Here is an 18859-nt window from a genome sequence, read left to right on the forward strand (position 1 = left end):
GACAATCCACTGGAAGATGTAGATCTAACTTTCTACACGGACGGTAGTTGTCACAGACAGTCAGACTCGGGAGACTTGTGTACTGGATACGCAGTCGTAGATGACCAAGGCACCATAGAAGCGGAACCGCTAGGCCCACCTTACTCAGCCCAGGTTGCTGAACTGGTCGCCCTAACCAGAGCATGTGAATTGGCTAAGGGCAAATCAGCCAATATCTACACCGACTCTAGATACGCATTCGGGGTAGTCCATGATTTCGGAGCCCTATGGCGCCTCAGAAATTTCATGACGGCAGCTGGTACACCGATAGCGCATGCAGCTCACATCAAAAGGCTTCTAACAGCGATACAGGAACCCGACAGAGTGGCTGTTATCAAGTGTAAAGCACACACATATAGCCAGGACCCAGTATCACTTGGTAACAGCCGAGCAGATGAAGCAGCTAAGTTAGCAGCTGGGACCCCCAGACAGACAGACACCACACAACTGATGGTATTTAATACCATCAACACACAGAAGTTGTGTGAAATGCAAAATTTGTGTTCCACACAGGAAAAGGCAGTCTGGAAGGCAAAGGGATATGGCCAGGAGTCCTCAGGACTCTGGACGGATGGACAAGGTAAACCGGTGGCCCCCAGAGCATATCTCCCATGTTTAGCTGAGGCAGCTCACGGGCTGACTCATCTGGGCAAGGAGGGAATGTGCAAATTGGTGCGCCCCAGGATTTTCACCTCATGCAAATAAGAGAGCAATGTCATGCCTTACCTGTTTGAGAAAGAACATCGGAAAGGCAATACCAACAGAACCATCTCATATCCCACCTGCAGGCGGCCCTTTCCAGGTAATACAGATTGACTTCATTCAATTACCCCCTTGTCGAAATTTGAAATATGTACTTGTTTGTATAGATGTTTTCTCAAATTGGGTCGAAGCATTTCCTGCGGCCACAAATACCGCTATGTTTACTGCTAAGAAAATTGTGCAGGAATTTGTATGTAGATATGGTATCCCTAGAATAATTGAAAGTGATAGGGGTACCCATTTTACAGGTGATGTCTTTCAAGGAATGTGTAAGTTGATGGGAATTGATAGCAAGCTGCACACTCCATACCGTCCACAGGCGAGCGCGAAGGTGGAAAGAGTGAACAGCACTATTAAAAATAAACTGAGCAAAGTTATGGCAGAAACAGGATTGACATGGCCAGAAGCTTTACCCATTGTACTATACAGCATCAGAACCACTCCCAGGTCCCCTCTTAATCTGTCTCCCTTTGAAATCTTGTTTGGTCGACAACCGCATGTTATGATTAACCCTCAGGATGATTTGAAGTGTAACAATGAAGTGACTGTAAAGTACCTGGTTAATATGAGTAAACAGCTAAGGAACCAAAATGATAATTTGAAGTTAGTGATTCCTGATTTACCAGATAGTAATTGTCATGACATTGAACCTGGGGATTATGTAATGATACGGAATTTTCTACGCTCAGGTTGCCTTATTGACAGATGGGAAGGACCATACCAAGTCTTATTGACTAGCACTACAGCATTGAAAGTTGCCGAGAGAGAGACTTGGGTTCATTCGTCCCATTGTAAGAAGGTTGCTGATCCAGAGAGGTCCCGTGATAAGGAACAGACGGTAGAGGAAGTTGTATCACTGGAGTGTCTGTTCCTGGAGGACTGAGGCGGCACCTGAGCATCGAGAATCACAAGATCAAAAGCAGTTGTCGATCCCCCGTTTCCCTTTTATTGTTTTTCTCCACTTCCCATCCCCCCTCCCTCAAATTATTTTTCCCCCTTCTCATTCTTCTTCGTTTCCTCCTATAAGATGGACTTGCCCCAAGAGACTGTGATCCGGATTTTCCTGTTGACCATGATGTTGACCAGAGCAGTCTGTTCCGGCGAGAGTACCATGGAGGTCGAGAGAGGTTCTGGAATGGGTTCTGATGACAGAGATGGAGGCGTAGTCTTCCGAGAACAACATAACCAACAAGCAAAGGCGAGTATCAGAAAACGATCCGATAGCATTGACCATAGAAGGAATTGTGAAGGATTGTTAGCTGAAGAAAACTGTATCTGTAGGCTCTGTGACAATGTAGTTGAGGATGGGTGCATCAAGAAATGCCAATCCAGTTTTAATATCCACATGGACCGGCATCCCTTGAGTGACTATCACTCCTTAGTGGGTAGTGTGCTAAATCAAACAGACTGTTGGGTATGCTCTCAAGTACCTCAAGGTCATAGCAAATCAGGACTAGTACCATTTCCTTTAACGATAGGGGAGGTACTTGAGCTAAGTGGTGGGAGGCCGGTGGACAGGAGGTTTAATATCTCCAGTCCTCCTAGTTTGAAGCTCCACCAATATCATGTGGATAGATCCCTCATATGTTTTAACATTTCCAATCCCCGAAAGCCGGGAAATTGGGAAGTGTCATGGAGTAACCAAACCATGACCTTTTCATATAGAGCAGATAGAATGCCGACAGATACAGAGCTTGTACGCCACATAGCCAGTAGAGGAAAATCTTTCCGATATAGGTATACCCTAGGAAATAGGATTATGAGAGTTGGAGAGGTATCACCAGGATACTGTGCACATATCGTACAAGCTGATACGTGTACTAGACAGATGGGAGAATTAGGGTTAGGAGATTTCACATGGAAGATGTGTAATATGGTTATGTCCTACTCCGTCCCATATGTTCTCCCCGATGATGCATATTTCATATGCGGGAGGAAGGCGTATAAGTGGCTTGCCCCAAACTCTGAAGGATTGTGTTATATTGGAAAAGTACTGCCTGAAGTAATGACTGTATCACATGCCAAAATGAAGGATATACACCGTGTTGCCCAAGCTCCTTATACTCACACCCATTACGAGCACGTAGTTAAACGGCACCTGATAGAAAGAACAGAGCATCCGGCCTCTGACATGATCCATGAATCCACCGGGATTCAGTTTCTAATCGCGTTAGACATCACTCGCACCCCCAGAGGAGTGTTGAATTATAAATACATATCTGCGCTCGCAAATTTGTTAGACAATATCACAGAAATGTATGATGACACGTTTAGGTATACTGGAAGAGAACTTCAAGCTTATAAAACAGAACTGGTTCAGCATAGAATGATTCTTAATTATCTCATGGCAGTAACAGGTGGATATTGTGTCACACTGGCAACGCAGTACGGCGTGAAATGTTGCACATATATTACAAATAGTACCGAGGACCCGGTCGAGGTCATAGACCAAAAGATGGACGATATTCTCCAACTGAAGTGGGAATTTCGCAGGAGACACAATCTCACCCTTGCTGCTGTGAGTAATGAGCTGACTGGTTGGGTGTCATGGTTGAACCCGCGAAATTGGTTCACTGGTTTAGGAGAATGGGCTCAAGGAGTCATAATGGATGTTGGGAAGTTTCTCCTATGTATCTTAGGTGTTATCATAACGATTGGCTTGATATTTAGATGCGGTCAGGCTTTAACGAAGTGTAAACGAAGTACCAGGGTGATGAGTTTAAGGAGTGAGGAAATTGTAATTCCAATGGATTTGATTTATGACCCAAATGTAGAAACAATGATGTGATGAAAATGCGATTTCTACGGTCCGTTTCTTTCACCTGTTTTTCCGTTTTCTCCAAGGTAAAAAGACCCACTTGGACGAGGAATTTGATGAGCCGATATACAGACAACAGATTGATTAAAGAAGAAGTTTTGACAACCTGATACACAGATTTTTGATGAACTTTGCCATAGATCCCCAGTTTCCCTAGAAATTTTTAAATTACGCTAGCCCAACACTTTTGTAAATCTATGGACATTGACAAAGCTTTTGCTCGCACCTTATGGGCAAAAGCACAAAGAAGACTGCATTCAACAGACACCGAACAAGACTTCAACCGACAAATGTTCATTTACCTGACATAGAATACCACTGCATTTACCATAATTATGTCTTTTCTTCATCTCTACAACCTTCAGGTAATTACACACATAGTATAGGGAATACAGGCACAGATATCAGCAATCACATACTCCCCCATTCATGTATCATCAACTAAAATGTGCTCCCCATTTTGTTCAAAATCCGAAAAGAGCTCGGTAAAGTTTGACAGCCCATCCACAGACCCGTACCGCGGGATAAGAAGGAATTCAAATGTATACTTCGCAATACCTCGAAGCTTGATTTAAAACACATACGGCACGATGATACATGACCCCCAAGCACGGATTCATACACACATGCTTCTGCTATCACACTAGGTCATACCCTTTTCCTACCTTCTCCTCTCCTCCCCTACCCAACCATGTAAATGTATTAACCCCTGACATATATTTTTCTCGTTTTGAAATGTTTTAGGAAGTGGCAGTTATTGTTGACTGCCAAAGGGTGGACTGTCAAAGTCAGAAAAATATCTCTATGCACACTGCCATATTTGCACCTCACACAGGTCTGCGCTGCGCATGCGTGCGCTCTCCCGTGCGTGCGCATACTCGCTGTTGCGGGCACCCGCGGGCGCGCGGTATGTGCATTTACGGTAGAGTTCATGTGTTCGTAGCGTGCGACTCAATCGTTACATATTTCCACTATATAATGTATTTTGTAGATCATGGTCCCTTTGATAGATTCTGAAAGTTTGGTTAATGTAGCATGTTCATGGACAGAGAAATCCCTCTTTGTTTGATACGAAGGGTCAGACAGGAGTAATACTGTGGTGTTTAGTATCCATCGGAAGAGTATTTAATTAGCAATATTCCGGTGTTGGTTTGAAGCGGATTAATCGCTCGTGCGAATAGTTATGGACATAAGAAGTTTATGTACATTTACTATTATTTGCACTTACTTATCCATGCGGCGGGAAACCTAGTTGCCCACCCACCTGAGCAGTTGGAAATCGTCACAGCCCACCTGTATGAATCAACCTATGACCTTTTGTTATAATGCGAGGAGGAATTCCTGTGTCCAATGAACAATGAGATTGTAGGGACCATTGAATTGTATTGTGTGTGGGGCATAAATAGACAAGCCGATCACATCCAGCTCTCACTCTTCAACGGTTCTCATTGCTGAAAATCGGGAGCTGGATGTCCAGAGGCGCATGCGATCGTTCCCCTTGTGCGTAAGTTTTCTCCGCAATCATATTGTCTTTCTTGTTGTTATGGGCCATATCTCTCTCTCTCTTCTCTTCTTTCTCTCGTATTCTCTTAAAACGTAATAGTATTGTATTGTATTTCCTGTGTAGTTATCTGGTTAGGTAGTCTATGTTATATTGTAGTGTATGACTTGTATTGTATTAATTCTTTTGCAAGTATAACATTCATAATATATATATTAGGCGTTGGACCCTAAGCACGGTATCTGTGTAGTTCTTATAGTGTTAAGTATTCTCAGAGCGTCGGTGACGCTCAAACAGCTTTTAAGTTAATAAGGTTACACTGTGTTGCATCTACACCCTATCTCTACACAAAGGTTTTACAGCATATTACATTGTTTATGGTTTAGATATAAAGGTTTAACATTGTGAGCGTCTGCGCCGCTCGTGATCTCCTCGTGGTCTCGAGCGTCCGCTACGCTGATAGCGTAGCATTACGGTAGTCGCTCACCTATAAGTGTGCCCGATACCAACAGCGTATTCTTGTGAGCGTCTGTATCGCTCGAGCAGCCCGCTCCCGATACAGCGTCCGTTACGCTATAGTGAACCATTACGTTAGTCAGCAGCCAATAGCGTGCCTGCCTGTGATCTCTTGGCCGTGAGCGAACGTGACGCTTGAGCGTCTCGACCACGGCTAAGCGATTGTTACGCAACTAGCGTACCCTTACGGTACTCCATACGTAAATAGCGTACAGTGTTCTTAGACCTCATAAAGGGTGTTATATAAGATAAATATATAGCTTTATCACGGGCTTATCTGTCACACGTCATATGACGCTGTCTTCGGCGCGTCATGATGTCATTGGTTATGCGCGGCCGCCGGGTGTGCAGTCCCGTTGCGGCGTTTGGCGCCACATGGGGTGGTATGGGTATTTAAGGTAAGATCTTTGTATTGTATGTTGTTACCTGACGAAAATGCCACTTTGCCCTTCAACCCCTACACTGTGCTGCAGCGGGCGATGAGTCAAGAACCCCTCCACCCCTCTTACTAATATGCTATGCCTAGAAAGGACGGGAGAAAGTAAACGTTTCTGGCACACTATGCTGAGCAAAATCTATTAAATTATACAGTTTACTAGGGGTAATTCACACCTGATTGGCCGCTAGCAGTTTTTGCACCACTGCAATCAGGTCAGAACTGCGCATGCGTATGTACTGCAATACGGTCGACCAATGACCATCGCCTCTCCACCGCCCTGGTCACTGCTTCCCATACTCGAGTTCAAGACTATGCCCGTGCTGCACCCCTTCAGTGGAACGCGCGTCCCCTCTCCATTGGACTTTCCCCGACCTTACAAAGCTTCAAGCGGGCACTGAAAACCCGCCTATTTATCAAAGCATACCCTCCCGATGCATAACCTAGTCCTGAGGCTGCTCCTCCATCGCCCTGCCTCATGCCTTGAACATCTCTGCTTTGCTTACATCCTGCCATCAGACTACCTTCCGCTTGATTGCAACCTCCTGTCATCTGTCTGTCGCCCCTTCCCACTAGATTGTTAGCTCTTCAGAGCAGGGCCCTCTTTCCTCTTGTTATCTAAGCCTTCTTCTCGACACATTTCACTCATAGCTCTCCCCTACTCAGCGACCATCTTTACCGCTTTCTCTCCTGCTGGTAAAGTCTCATCTCCATCTATGGCCGCCAGCCTCTAGTAGTACGATGATCACTCCCTCGCTACTTACATCCTAGCTGTATTATGTATGAGAATTGTGGTGCTCCTTGTTACATGTACTCTATTTCTATTATTTATTTACTGTAACGCTAAGTTTTATCTCCCTGTACTGTCCTTTGTACGGTGCTGCAAAACACTTGTGGCGCCTTATAAATAAAATGTAATAATAATAATAATGCGCAGGCGCGTCACACGGGTACAAAGCGGTTCGTTGCTCTGCGATGAGTTTGTGCGAAGAATCCATTCGCACGGGTGATTGCAAGGTGATTGACAGGAAGAGGGCATTTGTGGGTGGCAACTGACTGTTTCTAGGGAGTGGTTGGAAAAACGCAGGCGTGTCCATGTGTTTGCAGGGAAGGGTTCCTGACGTCAATACCGGTCCCGGACAGGCTGAAGTGATCACAGCGGCTGAGTAAGTCCTGGGCTGCGCAGAGACTGCACAAAATCTGTTTGTACAGCTCCGCTACACATGCGATCGCACACTTGCACAGCTAAAATACACTCCCAGATGGGCGGCGACTATGCAAACGCAGGACTGCAAAAATAAGATTTTACTTACCGATAAATCTATTTCTCGTAGTCCGTAGTGGATGCTGGGGACTCCGTCAGGACCATGGGGATTAGCGGCTCCGCAGGAGACAGGGCACAAAAATAAAGCTTTAGGATCAGGTGGTGTGCACTGGCTCCTCCCCCTATGACCCTCCTCCAAGCCTCAGTTAGGATACTGTGCCCGGACGAGCGTACACAATAAGGAAGGATTTTGAATCCCGGGTAAGACTCATACCAGCCACACCAATCACACCGTACAACTTGTGATCTGAACCCAGTTAACAGTATGACAAACGTAGGAGCCTCTGAACAGACGGCTCACAACAATAATAACCCGATTTTTTTGTAACAATAACTAAGTACAAGTATTGCAGACAATCCGCACTTGGGATGGGCGCCCAGCATCCACTACGGACTACGAGAAATAGATTTATCGGTAAGTAAAATCTTATTTTCTCTAATGTCCTAGTGGATGCTGGGGACTCCGTCAGGACCATGGGGATTATACCAAAGCTCCCAAACGGGCGGGAGAGTGCGGATGACTCTGCAGCACCGAATGAGAGAACTCCAGGTCCTCTTTAGCCAGGGTATCAAATTTGTAGAATTTTACAAACGTGTTCTCCCCCGACCACGTAGCTGCTCGGCAGAGTTGTAATGCCGAGACCCCTCGGGCAGCCGCCCAGGATGAGCCCACCTTCCTTGTGGAATGGGCCTTGACAGATTTAGGCTGTGGCAGGCATGCCACAGAATGTGCAAGTTGAATTGTGCTACAAATCCAACGAGCAATCGTCTGCTTAGAAGCAGGAGCACCCAGCTTGTTGGGTGCATACAGTATAAACAGCGAGTCAGATTTTCTGACTCCAGCCGTCCTTGAAATATATATTTTCAATGCCCTGACAACGTCCAGCAACTTGGAATCCTCCAAATCGCTAGTAGCCGCAGGCACCACAATAGGCTGGTTCAGGTGAAACGCTGACACCACCTTAGGCAGAAAATGAGGACGCGTCCGCAGTTCTGCCCTGTCCGAATGGAAAATCAGATATGGGCTTTTATACGATAAAGCCGCCAATTCTGACACTCTCCTGGCTGAAGCCAGGGCCAGTAGCATGGTTACTTTCCATGTAAGATATTTCAAATCCGCCGATTTGAGTGGCTCAAACCAATGGGATTTGAGAAAATCCAAAAACTACATTAAGGTCCCACGGAGCCACTGGGGGCACAACCGGGGGCTGTATATGTAGTACTCCTTTTACAAAAGTCTGGACTTCAGGAACTGAAGCCAATTCTTTCTGGAAGAAAATCGACAGGGCCGAAATTTGAACCTTAATGGACCCCAACTTGAGGCCCATAGACAATCCTGTTTGCAGGAAATGTAGGAATCGACCCAATTGAAATTCCTCCGTGGGGGCCTTCCTGGCCTCACACCACGCAACATATTTTCTCCAAATGCGGTGATAATGTTGTGCAGTCACCTCCTTCCTGGCTTTAACCAGTGTAGGAATGACCTCTTCTGGAATGCCTTTTTCCCTTAGAATTCGGCGTTCAACCGCCACGCCGTCAAACGCAGCCGCGGTAAGTCTTGGAATAGACACGGTCCCTGCTGAATCAGGTCCCGTCTTAGAGGTAGAGGCCACGGATTTTCCGTGAGCATCTCCTGAAGTTCCGGGTACCAAGTTCTTCTTGGCCAATCCGGAGCCACGAGTATCGCTCTTACTCCCCTTTGCCGTATAATTCTCAGTACTTTGGGTATGAGAGGCAGAGGAGGAAACACATACACTGACTGGAACACCCACGGTGTTACCAGAGCGTCCACAGCTATTGCCTGAGGGTCTCTTGACCTGGCGCAATACCTGTCCAGTTTTTTGTTGAGGCGAGACGCCATCATATCCACCTTTGGTTTTTCCCAACGGTTCACAATCATGTGGAAGACTTCTGGATGAAGTCCCCACTCTCCCGGGTGTAGATCGTGTCTGCTGAGGAAGTCTGCTTCCCAGTTGTCCACTCCCGGAATGAACACTGCTGACAGTGCTATCACATGATCTTCCGCCCAGCAAAGAATCCTTGCAGCTTCTGCCATTGCTCTCCTGCTTCTTGTGCCGCCCTGTCTGTTTACGTGGGCGACTGCCGTGATGTTGTCCGACTGGATCAACACCGGCTGACCCTGAAGCAGGGGTTTTGCCAGGCTTAGAGCATTGTAAATCGCTCTTAGCTCCAGTATATTTATGTGAAGAGACATCTCCAGGCTTGACCATACTCCCTGGAAGTTTCTTCCCTGTGTGACCGCTCCCCAGCCTCTCAGACTGGCATCCGTGGTCACCAGGACCCAGTCCTGTATGCCGAATCTGCGGCCTTCTAACAGACTAGCACTCTGCAACCACCACAGAAGAGACACCCTTGTCCGTGGCGATAAGGTTATCCGCTGATGCATCTGCAGATGCGATCCGGACCATTTGTCCAGCAGATCCCACTGAAAAGTTCGTGCGTGGAATCTGCCGAATGGGATTGCTTCGTAAGAAGCCACCATCTTTCCCAGGACTCTTGTGCATTGATGCACAGACACTTTTCCTGGTTTTAGGAGGTTCCTGACAAGTTCGGATAACTCCTTGGCTTTCTCCTCCGGAAGAAACACCTTTTTCTGAACCGTGTCCAGAATCATTCCCAGGAACAGCAGACGTGTTGTCGGGGTCAACTGAGATTTTGGAAAATTCAGAATCCACCCGTGTTGTTGCAGCACTACTTGGGTTAGTGCTACTCCGTCCTCCAGCTGTTCTCTGGACCTTGCCCTTATCAGGAGATCGTCCAAGTAAGGGATAATTAATACGCCTCTTCTTCGCAGAAGAATCATCATTTCGGCCATTACCTTGGTAAAGACCCGAGGTGCCGTGGACAATCCAAACGGCAGCGTCTGAAACTGATAATGACAGTTTTGCACCACGAACCTGAGGTACCCTTGATGTGAAGGGCAAATTGGGACATGCAGGTAAGCATCTTTTATGTCCAGGGACACCATAAAGTCCCCTTCTTCCAGATTCGCTATCACTGCTCTGAGTGATTCCATCTTGAACTTGAATTTTTGTATGTACAGGTTCAAAGATTTCAGATTTAGAATAGGTCTTACCGAGCCGTCCGGCTTCGGTACCACAAATAGCGTGGAGTAATACCCCTTTTCCTGTTGTAGGAGGGGTACCTTGACTATCACCTGCTGAGAAAACAGCTTGTGAATGGCTTCCAATACCGTCGCCCTGTCTGAGGGAGACGTTGGCAAAGCAGACTTTAGGAACCGGCGAGGGGGAGACTTCTCGAATTCCAACCTGTAACCCTGAGATACTACCTGCAGGATCCAGGGGTCCACCTGTGAGCAAGCCCACTGCGCGCTGAAATTCTTGAGTCGACCCCCCACCGTTCCTGAGTCCGCTTGTAAAGCCCCAGCGTCATGCTGAGGGCTTTGCAGAACCCGCGGAGGGCTTCTGTTCCTGGGAAGGAGCTGCTTGCTGCCCTCTCTTACCCTTTCCTCTGCCTCGGGGCAGATATGACTGTCCTTTTGCCCGCTTCTTATAGGACCGAAAGGACTGCGGCTGAAAAGACGGTGTCTTTTTCTGTTGGGAGGGGGTCTGAGGTAAAAAGGTGGATTTCCCGGCAGTTGCCGTGGCCACCAAATCCGATAGACCGACGCCAAATAATTCCTCCCCTTTATACGGCAATACTTCCATATGCCGTTTGGAATCCGCATCACCTGACCACTGTCGTGTCCATAAACTTCTTCTGGCAGATATGGACATCGCACTTACTCTCGATGCCAGAGTGCAAATATCCCTCTGAGCATCTCGCATATAAAGAAAAGCATCCTTTAATTGCTCTAAAGTCTGTAAAATACTGTCCCTATCCAGGGTATCAATATTTTCAGTCAGGGAATCCGACCAGACCACCCCAGCACTGCACATCCAGGCTGAGGCGATGGCTGGTCGCAGTATAACACCAGTATGTGTGTATATACTTTTTAGGGTAGTTTCCAGCCTCCTATCAGCTGGATCCTTGAGGGCGGCCGTATCAGGAGACGGTAACGCCACTTGTTTTGATAAGCGTGTGAGCGCCTTATCCACCTTAGGGGGTGTTTCCCAGCGCGCCCTAACCTCTGGCGGGAAAGGGTATAATGCCAATAACTTTTTTGAAATTAGCACTTTTCTATCTGGGTTAACCCACGCTTCATCACATACATCATTCAATTCCTCTGATTCAGGAAAAACTACAGGTAGTTTTTTCACCCCCCACATAATACCCCTTTTTGTGGTACTTGTAGTATCAGAGATATGCAAAGCCTCCTTCATTGCCGTGATCATATAACGTGTGGCCCTACTGGAAAATACGTTTGTTTCTTCACCGTCGACACTAGATTCAGTGTCCGTGTCTGGGTCTGTGTCGACCGACTGAGGTAAAGGGCGTTTTACAGCCCCTGACGGTGTCTGAGACGCCTGGGCAGGTACTAACTGATTTTCCGGCCGTCTCATGTCGTCAACTGATTTTTGTAATGTGCTGACATTATCACGTAATTCCATAAACAAAGCCATCCATTCCGGTGTCGACTCCCTGGGGGGTGACATCACCATTACCGGCAATTGCTCTGCCTCCACACCAACATCGTCCTCATACATGTCGACACACACGTACCGACACACAGCAGACACACAGGGAATGCTCTATTGAAGACAGGACCCCACTAGCCCTTTGGGGAGACAGAGGGAGAGTTTGCCAGCACACACCCAAGCGCTATAATATATATGGGAACAACCCTATATAAGTGTTGTATCCTTATAGCAGCTTAAATATAGTAATATCGCCAAAAAAAGTACCCCCCCTCTCTGTTTTACCCTGTTTCTGTAGTGCAGTGCAGGGGAGAGTCCTGGGAGCCTTCCTCACAGCGGAGCTGAGCAGGAAAATGGCGCTGTGTGCTGAGGAGAATAAGCCCTGCCCCCTATTTCGGCGGGCTCTTCTCCGGAGTTTGTGAGATCTGGCAGGGGTTAAATACATCCATATAGCCTCAAGGGCTATATGTGATGTATTTTTTAGCCATAAAAAGGTATTATACATTGCTGCCCAGGGCGCCCCCCCAGCGCCCTGCACCCTCCGTGACCGCTGTGTGAAGTGTGCTGACAACAATGGCGCACAGCTGCAGTGCTGTGCGCTACCTCAGGAAGACTGAAAAGTCTTCTGCCGCCTGCTTCTGGACCTCTTCCATCTTCGGCATCTGCAAGGGGGGTCGGCGGCGCGGCTCCGGGACTGGACTCCATGGCTGGGCCTGTGTTCGATCCCTCTGGAGCTAATGGTGTCCAGTAGCCTAAGAAGCCAATCCATCCTGCACGCAGGTGAGTTGACTTCTCTCCCCTAAGTCCCTCGATGCAGTGAGCCTGTTGCCAGCAGGACTCACTGAAAATAAAAAACCTAAAAACTTTTTCTAAGCAGCTCTTTAGGAGAGCCACCTAGATTGCACCCTGCTCGGACGGGCACAAAAACCTAACTGAGGCTTGGAGGAGGGTCATAGGGGGAGGAGCCAGTGCACACCACCTGATCCTAAAGCTTTATTTTTGTGCCCTGTCTCCTGCGGAGCCGCTAATCCCCATGGTCCTGACGGAGTCCCCAGCATCCACTAGGACGTTAGAGAAAAAGGCCCTAGCGAGCGATCAGGTCTGAATTACCCCCATTGTTCAAATCCTAAAAATATTAAATTATTATAGTCATAGATCAATACGATGATATATTGGCTACAGTGAATGTATATTTTAGTTGTGCATTATTTAATATAGGCCCTCATTCAGAGATGATCATAGCTGTGCTAAATTTAGCACACCTACGATCATTCACACTGACATGCGGGGGTACGCCCAGCACAGGGCTAGTCCGCCCCGCATGTCAGTGCCGCCCCCCCTCCCGCAGAAGTGCAAAGACATCGCACAGCGGCGATGCCTTTGCACTTCAAAAGTAGCTCCCGACCAGCGCAGCTTTAGCGTGCTGGCCGGGAGCTACTCGTCGCTCACCGGCCCGCAGCTGCTGCATATGACGTCACGCAGCTGCTGCGGGCCGCTCTCCGCGCGGTCCGGCCACGTCTGCATTGGCTGGACTGCTCCCACAAAACGGCGACCAAACACCGCCGTTCTGCCCCCTCCCACTGAGCGACCGCCTCTGCCTGTCAATCAGGCAGAGGCGATCACAGCCCAGCTATGGCCTTCGGCCGTCTGCCATGCGCCGTCGCACTACAGTGCCGGCGCATGTGCAGTGGGTACCCTTTCGCTCGGCTGCGATAAAAAGCAGCGAGCGAACGGGTCAGAATAACCCCCATAGTCTTCTGAGGGGCATAAGCAGTATTTGACCGTGCATCCTTTGGTTCCGGTATGAATGGTCGACCATGTTATGGTCGACAGTCATTAGGTCGACCACTATTGGTCGACATTGGCATGGTCGACATGGACAAATGGTCGACACATGAAACTGGTCTACACATGAAAAGGTTGACATGAGTTTTTTTACTTTTTTTGGTGTCGTTTTCTTCGTAGAGTGACTGGGAACCCCAATTAGTGCACTGCGTCCCCTCGCATGGCTCGCTTCGCTCGCCATGCTTCGGGCAAGGTGCCTCACTCCATTACCGTTCCCAATCGTAGTCCATGTGGATTGTAAAGTATGAAAAAGTTCCCCAAAAGATTTTTTTTAAACTCATGTCGACCTTTTCATGTGTCGACCTTTCATGTGTCATCCATTTCCATGTGTCGACAATGTCAATGTCGACCAATAGTGGTCGACCTAATGACTGTCGACCATAACATGGTCGACCATCCAAACGGATACTGCATCTTTTTAGGATATCAAAAAGTACTTAAAGTAATTTTCCTACGCAGTATACAGCTAGTGCCTGTTACTAACACCCAGATTATCAGATTCCGAGTGACATTTATCATTCTAACCACAGGAAAACATGATTGGCAATTACTACAATCCATTGAAAAAGTGTCAATCAACTTGTTTTACAGGTATCCAGATATATCTATGGGGGTGATCTAGACCTGATCGCAGCTGTGCGTTTTCGCACAGCGGGTGATCAGTGATTAACTGTGCATGAATATGCGCACACGTGTCGCCAAACAACAGGAAGCGCCGACCAGCGACAGGATGGTGCTAATATTCCGATCGCACGGGCGTTCGCAAGGTGATTGACAGGAAGAGGCCATTTGTGGGTGGTAACTGACCATTTACTGGGAGTGTCCGGAAAAACGCAGGCGTGCCCAAGCGTTTTCAGGTAGGGTGTGTGACGTCAGTCCCGGCCCCGATCAGCCTGTTCTCATGGCACTGTAGGAGTAAGTCCTGGGCTGCGCACACACTGGATTTTTGTAGCTCTGCTAATACATGCAATCACATGCTTGTACACTTCCCTTGGGCAGCGACTATCTGATCGCAGGACAGCAAAGTTAGCAGCCCAGCAATCGGGTCTGAATCACCCCCTTTATTCTGACAGTAGATCAACTGCTCATTAATTACTGTCTGATGTATAATTTGCCCATATATAGATTTAGGGGCCGATTTATCATCATCATTCGCATCTGATGGTGTGGATGACAGGTGATAATATCGGCCTTACTGAGTTCATGGCATGGATAAATCAGTGGTCGCATGCAAGGAGTGAGCTTGTGAGAAAACTCTGTCCCTGCGATGCCTCTTATTGCGGTATTTTTCACAAAATATATACCCCAATGCCCTGCTGTGCATGTGCCACTGTCCGTTACTTCTGCCGCCGCTGGGATCCCCGCTATCATGACTTCTTCTGCGCCACAAACAGCCTTTTCCCTGGGGATTCATACTTACCAGTCCCAGGAGCCGGTGTCCGCTGCTTCCAGGTGGCTGCCGGGGTGCTGGATCCTGCCTCTGTGCTGTTACTCCCGGGGCTGTAACGTGAGCTGCCACTTTCCAGCATCACTTTACTGCAAAGTGGTCTCAGCGCAGCACATGGAGGATCCGGTGGTGCCCGTCAGTGCTCACGATAGCACCGGCATAGGTACGCATGTTTGTATGATTAATAAGGGGCTAATTCCGGTTGGATCGCAAATCCAACCTGAATTATTATGATCGCCCCATGGGCGCATACGCCCACACTTTCTGAGCGGGGGGGGGGGCACAGAAAATGCGATCACCCCTGCCTGTCAATCAGGCAGAGGCAGTCGCGAGGTGGGAGGGCCGCAACGCTCTGTTTCCAGGACAGAGACGGAGCATTGCGGACGCAGTGCAGCGCACACGGGGGGGGGGGGGGGGGGGGGGGGGGAGGGGTGCAGCATGAACGAGGGGTGTCGGGGGCGTGATCGCAGTAAATTCGCCCATTTCGCTTTTCCTATATTAAGTATGGGAAATGCGATGTGGGTTACCAAAAAAATTACAATTGAAGGGTTTGGAGCAATTTTTCACGTAAACTGCTCCAAAAGCCCTTTAAAACATATGAGTTATTCTTAAACAATTTGAATATGGTGTGAAAATTCGCTTTTACACGTTTTATTAGTAAAATTAGTAAAAAATAATGTTAATAAATAGACCCCCCCCCCCCCCCCCCCCCCCCCCCCTCCCCAGCCTAAAAAGAGTCCAATGGTGCATAGATAAAAGAAATAAAATCAAACGAACGGAGAATGGATAAAACATTTAGTTGCTGTAAGGGCGGACGTTCTCATCTGCCCTCTCATGCTGTCACTTCCAGGTCCTTATCACGAAGGGAACATAGACACAACCATTCCCTTTGTGATCAGGACCAGGAAGTGACAGCTTGAGAGGGCAGAAGAGAACTTCTGCCCTTACAGTACCAGTCACAGGGAGATTCCAAGTCAGCTGACCAGCTCCAGCAGCTTTTTTTTAAAGAGACAAAAAAAAACTTTATTTAAAAAAGTGCAAAACGGACATCAATAGTGCCTATGTTCCCTTCATGATCAGGACCAGGAAGTGACAGCATGAGAGGGCAGAAGAGAACTTCCGCCCTTACAGCACCTTTATTTTTTATCCACCTAGGGGCTTATGGGAAAGGTCCTCTCCACGAAGGATAACTAGACGCTACCACAGTCACAGTGAGATTCCGAGTCGGCTAACCAGCAGCTTTTTTTAAAGAGACAAAAAAAACTTTATTTAAAAAAGTGCAAAACGGACATCAATAGTGCATATGTTCCCTTCATGATCAGGACCAGGAAGTGACAGCATGAGAGGGCAGAAGAGAACTTCCGCCCTTACAGCACCTTTATCTTTTATCCACCTAGGGGCTTATGGGAAAGGTCCTCTCCACGAAGGATTACTAGACGCTACCACAGTCACAGTGAGATTCCGAGTCAGCTGACCAGCTCCAGCAGCTTTTTTTAAAGAGACAAAAAAACTTTATTTAAAAAAAGTGCAAAACAGACATCAATAGTGCCTATGTTCCCTTCATGATCAGGACCAGGAAGTGACAGCATGAGAGGGCAGAAGAGAACTTCCGCCCTTACAGCACCGTAATCTTTTATCCACCTTGGGGCTTATGGGAAGGTCCTCTCCACGAAGGATTACTAGACGCTACCACAGTCACAGTGAGATTCCGAGTCAGCTGACCAGCTCCAGCAGCTATTTTTTTAAGAGACAAAAAACTTTATTTAAAAAAGTGCAAATCAGACATCAATAGACAACAGACAACAGCTCTGTTCTGCAGGGAGGGCTGATAACGGCAGCTCGCACAGACGAAGCAGGCACAGGAGGAAAGGGGCAGCGGTGAGTCATCCTGTTACTAATAGCTGGGGGTAATATCACCGCCATAATAACCTATAGAGGAGCGATATTGAGTGCAGAACCTTAGTACATATTGAGAAGCGATGTGTACGAGTATTTTCACTGTATTTATCATTTTTGAGGCTTATCTCCATTTAGTACATGTGCCCCTGTTTTATATATTTTTGCTGGCAGGAGTTATTGTGGTTAGCAGACAAACTGAAGAATGAAAAAAAAAGCTGCTGCATGCAGCACAGGATTTGACTGGCAGTGGCAGCCATTTTGTTTGCTACATTTGCTACAGAAGGAGCCACGCCAATCGTGGCTCTATCTGTGACTAGGTGCGCTCGGCGAGGTGCACCGCCGGGAACGAATGGGACGCGCGTACATTGTAGATGCGCATGCGCCCCCTTCAAAGTGAATGGGAGCATCTCTACGCTCGGCAGCGTGCCAAGGCACATCCACGTCTATTATTATTATTATTATCCTTTATTTATTATTATCCTTTATTTATATGGTGCCACAAGGGATCTGCAGCGCCGATTACATAGTACATAATCAAATGAGCAAACAAGAAAACAGCACTTACAGCACAAGACAATATAGGACAGGTATAGAAAACCCGGGGTTAGGTGCCATCAAAGGGAGTATGGAGTATAAGATAGTGTAAGTAAGAAAAGGAAAGAAGTGAGTCCCTGCTCTTGCGAGCTTACAATCTAAAAGGTGAGGGACTAACAGACCGGGGAGACACAGAAGGGGTAGACAGTGAGCATAGACAAGAGGGTTAGGAGGAGAGATGGCTGGGTTTGGTGAAGAAGTGGGTCTTGAGCGCCCGTTTGAAGTTTTGTTGAGAGGTGGAGAGTCGGATGGGGAGAGGTAGAGAATTCCAGAAATAGGGAGCAGCACGTGCAAAATCTTGTAAGTAGGAGTGGGAGGAGGTAATCGGTTGGCAGGAGAGACGGCGTGCACTAACAGAGCGAAGAGAGGTGAGAATGTAAAGAGAGATAAGGTGAGAGATGTAAGAGGGAGAAGAGTGGGTGAGAGCTTTGTAGGGGAGTGTGAGAAGCTTGAATTGGATTCTGAATGGGAAGGGAAGCCAGTGAAGGTCCTGTAAGAGAGGGGATGTGGATGTAGTACGTTTGCTGAGGAAGATGAGACGGGCAGCAGCATTGAGGATAGATTGGAGTGAAGAGAGGCATTTTTGAGGGAGGCCAGATAGGAGGAGATTGCAGTAGTCCAATCTGGAGATGACCAGTGAGCGGATGAGGGTCTTAGTAGCGTCCTGGGTGAGAAAGGGTCTGATCCTGGAGATGTTTTTGAGATGGAAACGACAGGTTTGTGAGAGGTACTGAATGTGTGGTTTGAAGGAGGAGTCAAGGATTACTCCAAGAGGTCACACTTGGGGGCTAGAGGAGATAGTTGTGCCATCAATGGATAATGAAATTGTAGGAGGTGAGGTTATGCGGGAGGGAGGGAAGATAATCAGCTCAGTCTTAGACATGTTAAGTTTAAGAAAGCGCTGGGACATTCAGGAGGAGAAAGCAGAGAGACAGTTGGAGATATGAGTGAGGAGAGCAGGGGAGGAAAGGTAGATTTGACTCGTCAGTGTAGAGATGATATTGTAAGTCAAAAGAGCTAATGAGCTCACCTAATGAGGATGTGAAGAGAGAGAAAAGGAGAGGCCCAAGAACAGAACCTATTTGTAGACAAAGTGGAGGGGAGGTGGAGTCATGAGAG

General features: G+C 47.6%; 1 protein-coding gene across 8 annotated transcripts in view; it reads left to right on the top strand.

Annotated features, from left to right (window-relative positions):
• Positions 1 to 16866: 16866 nt before the first annotated feature.
• The window catches only part of LOC134995897 (zinc finger protein 768-like), a 923052-nt gene continuing 921059 nt past the window's right edge, over positions 16867 to 18859 (top strand). For 2 of the 8 annotated variants that reach the window (XM_063951146.1, XM_063951148.1), the window contains exon 1: positions 16867 to 17125. The gene's annotated coding sequence lies outside the window, so the exon portion shown is untranslated. The remainder of the gene's footprint in view (positions 17126 to 18859) is intronic. The other 6 variants (XM_063951156.1, XM_063951155.1, XM_063951151.1 and 3 more) reach the window with 5 other exon arrangements.

Source organism: Pseudophryne corroboree, chromosome 2, assembly GCF_028390025.1.
Source record: "Pseudophryne corroboree isolate aPseCor3 chromosome 2, aPseCor3.hap2, whole genome shotgun sequence".
In the NCBI taxonomy this organism is placed as follows: domain Eukaryota; kingdom Metazoa; phylum Chordata; class Amphibia; order Anura; family Myobatrachidae; genus Pseudophryne; species Pseudophryne corroboree.